The following is a 4,113-nucleotide window of genomic DNA, read 5'->3' on the forward strand; positions in this document are numbered from 1 at the left end:
AATATTTAAGAAGTCACATTTTCACTAATTGCAGGGAAAGAATAAAAGGATAATTAGTGCTGAGATATGATCTTAAAATTTTTAGTTTTCACTATCTCTTATAATGATCAAAATAATAACAATTATAAGCCTAATGAACTAAAATATTTTACCGTTTTACACTAGTGAAAATTATCTATGCATTTTAACACTCATTAATTTAACAAATATTTCCCAAGTGCCTATTATATTTGAAGTTATTGAGCTGAGCACTGGGGATACGGTAATGAATGAGATGCAGCTCCTACTCTTGGTGAAATTTTAGGAAGATAAGCAAACCAGTCACTTCAATATAATATGGTAAATGCTACAATGGAATTAGAGTTACATGTGGAAATGAAACCTATCCCAGTTTTAAATATTTGGGAAAGATGATCAGGAGAAGATGGCAGACAAACAGACCACCTCTCTGTGGGGGGAAAAACAAAAAAAACAAAAACAAAAACAAACCAGCATTTATTTAGCAGTGGGCAATAATCCTATATTGAGACAATGTTTATTTCAAAAAAATAGGTGAGATAATTATGAATAATGTAGCACTTAAGGTAAGAAAAAAGAAAAGACTAAGAAACAGATGATATTAAGAGGGAATTGCAAAACAAAAATGAAGAATAAAGGAAAGTATTTAAAATTGGATGTAAAGAAAACTCCTCTTAATTCTTCTTTTAAAAATACCCTTCTACAGTTTCCTCAAAAAGTTAAAAATAGAACTACCTTACAACCCACCAATTGCACTACTAGATATTTATCCAAAGGATACAAAAATGCTGATTTGAAGAGGCACATGCATCCAAATGGTTATAGCAACACTATCTACAACAGCCAAATTATAGAAAGAGTTTAAATGTCCATTTACTGCTGAATGGAAGAAGAAGATGTGGTAGATAGATAGATAGATAGATGATAGATAGATAGATAGATAGATAGATAGATAGATAGATAGAATATTACTTGGTGATCAAAAAGAAGGAAATCTTACCATATGAAACGATGTGTATTATGCCAAGCAAAATAAGTCAGTCAGAGAAAGACAAATATCATACAATTTCATTCAAATGTGGAATTTAAAAAATGAAACTGATGAACACAGGGGAAGGGAAACAAAAATAAGATAAAAACAGAGAGGACAAACCATACAAGATTTTTAAATACAGAGAACAAACAGGGTTGTCAGGCATCTCTTAATGTGGGCATGTCAAAGATTTAAAGACAGCAGGAATATTTATAAATGTTTAAAAGAAGCAGTAAGACTCCCAGATTGTCCCCTCTCTGTGCTTTTAGGTCACTACACCTCAAGTACACTGAAGATAATGATTTTTTTCCCAAGAGAAACTGAACCTAAATTGTTCCAGAGTTGGAAAACAAGACCCAAAGTAATTCTGAAGTAAGATATTGAACTTAATTTCTGCATGGTGATGGGGGGAGAGAAAGAGAGAACTTAGTAAAAATCTCCATACCCAGTGGTAAGCTAAACAGTTCCTGGACCTATCCATCCCCCGTATGCCAGATGAGACTTACAATTTCAGAGCAGAAGCCTGGAGGATCTTTCTCTAGGAACACTCAACCACTCCACAAAAATTACACAGATCTACCAATCCAATGGACAAATCTGCCCCAACACAAAGAACTTCCCATCTCTTTATTAATGTTTCATCTTGAATATATATTGATCATCAGAGAATGTCAAGGGACAGTCTGAAATATTCAAAACAATGACCAAAACAAACTGTGAAGTGCACTTCAGAGAAGCTAAGATGGTGCGGGGGTTAGGGGGAAGAAAATATTAAAGGAATCCTGATTTTTCTTTAGTGGAACAAGATTAGGACTTCATAAAAATAGGAATAATCAGAAAACAAAGGAAAAAGTGTTCTTTGAAATTTAAAATAATACCCAAACAAAATAGTCAATAAATGAGTTAGTCAATAAATGAGTTAGTCAATAAATGACATAAAGTAAAAAAAAAAATCCTAGAAAATAGAATTTAAAAGCCAAAAATGACAGTAAATAGAAAAGCAAAAAAAGAAAATTGGAAAACTGATCCAAGATGTTGTACATTCAGCAAGTACCTATTCCAGAAAGAATTCATAAAGAAGAGAATGGGGAGAATATTATGCCCCACTCTGAAGAGTAAAAGATGAAGAGGAATATTTCCCAGAATAAGGAAAATAATCTCTACATAGAAAGGACTAATGGAATATTCAATAAATTAATAAGGGCAGAGGGACTTACACCAACTTATTTAATTATGAAATTTAAGAAAGAAGAAAGAAAGAAAGAAAGAAAGAAAGAAAGAAAGAAAGAAAGAAAGAAAGAAAGAAAGAAAGGGGGAGAAGGAAGGAAAGGACCCTAATAGCTTCCAGATTTTTTTTAAATAAAATTACTTTAAAAGACTGGGAATGGATTACTCAACTACAAAATTAAATGCTAGAAGAGAAAGACCATGCCCTCCAGATTCTTTGTGGAAAAAAAAAGATTCTTAATCCTAAATTCTAGAGCCAACCAAAATATCAATCAGGTAAAATAAGGTAAAAATAAGGGCTTTTCAAATATTCAAAGACTCAAAAAATTACTTACTTCTTTTTTATCCTTTTTCATGAAGCTTTTGGAGAAATTTCTCTTCAAAATGTGTGACTAAATGAAGAAGAAAAAAACATGAGTCCTGAGAAATTGAGGTCAAGCATGACAGATATATGAAAGAAATTCCATAGTCAAGGGCAAGCATAGATAGTAATTTGTTCAGATTAGAAGAGGAGGATGGATGGTTTCAAGAGAAAAATCCTACATTAAAAAGAAGTATATGAAAGATTATTTGATAGGTTTAAATAGTAGGAAATCTATTGAGAAACTTTGCAGAACTATTGGAAGGGGTAGAAAACTTAACTCCTGATTCAAAGAAACAAAATAAATGAAAAGAAGAAAGCAATGATTAACTCCAGGAAAAATTTTAAAGTGCAGATAAAGAGCCTACATCTGTACCATTTAGCTCAGCAATGAAAAAGGTTTGCAAAGTCATAATAATAATTCTAGCTACGGATTTTAAAAACTGAGTTATAACTATATTGGGTTGATATGTGAATTGTAAGGGGAATGTAAAAGAACTAAATGTTCCATCTTTGCTGAGGGTGCTTCAGGGTGTCTTTAAGAGTCAGTAGCATGGCAGAAGATAACAAGACCAAAATCATGAACTAACAGACTGCCCCTTTTGACAACCACTTCCCCAACCAGAACCAGATTAGGAACTGCTGCCAGAACCACTGTGACTTTCACCACTGTGAGAAGGCAATGACTGTTAAGGGGTTGGTGATGTCTCCCTGTGCAAATGGTACCTGCGTGTGGACAAGTCCCTCTGCCCCATATCCTGTGTGTCAGCCTGGACCACCACAGGGCAGAAGGCAAGTTTCCTGTGAAGATCTGAACAGGGTGGTGAAGGAGGACCTGAGTACATGGTGATTCCAACTCTGGGATCCTGAATCATGGCCTAGCCAATGATAAACACTCGTTGGAAAAGTGAAAAAAAAAAAAAAAAAAGGAAAGGAAAAAAAAAAGAAAAGAAAAGAAAGAAAGAAAAGAAGAAAAAAGAACTAGAGGTTTTACCTACTTTAACATAAAGTAAATATAAAATATCTAAAAATAACACACCAAAAGCTATCAATGCTTTGAAAGGATTTAGGAATATGTAAGCAAACACCACAAAGTAGTTTATTTTTTTAATTTTTTTTCAAAGAAGTTTAAAAGTTCAAAATAATTGCCTTTAAGTAGTAACAAGAGCAAGGAAACTGAAAAGAGGTGACATCTGGTTTTATTTGTTAAAACTTTTTAAAATTATGTGTCTATGTTATTTAGATAATAGTAAAAAATGTTCAGTATCATAACAATGTTAAAGGATATTTAACATGGTTGACCATATAGCTATACACAGAGAGTGGAAAACAACAACCATCCTATTTTCAACTGGCCCATCATCTGTTAGTGAATCACCAGGAATTTAATTCCATAAACACGTTTTCTCATCAAGTTTCCCATCTCAGCCACAAGCATAAATCCAAATTGTTTAGGAGTTTTCAATCTGGTAAA

General features: G+C 32.9%; 1 pseudogene; it reads left to right on the forward strand.

Moving 5' to 3' along the window:
- Positions 1 to 3,192: 3,192 nt before the first annotated feature.
- On the forward strand, positions 3,193 to 3,813 carry LOC106971432 (cytochrome c oxidase subunit 6B1-like; annotated as a pseudogene).
- The last annotated feature ends 300 nt before the right edge of the window (positions 3,814 to 4,113 follow it).

The sequence above is a fragment of the Acinonyx jubatus genome, chromosome B2, assembly GCF_027475565.1.
Source record: "Acinonyx jubatus isolate Ajub_Pintada_27869175 chromosome B2, VMU_Ajub_asm_v1.0, whole genome shotgun sequence".
NCBI lineage: Eukaryota > Metazoa > Chordata > Mammalia > Carnivora > Felidae > Acinonyx > Acinonyx jubatus.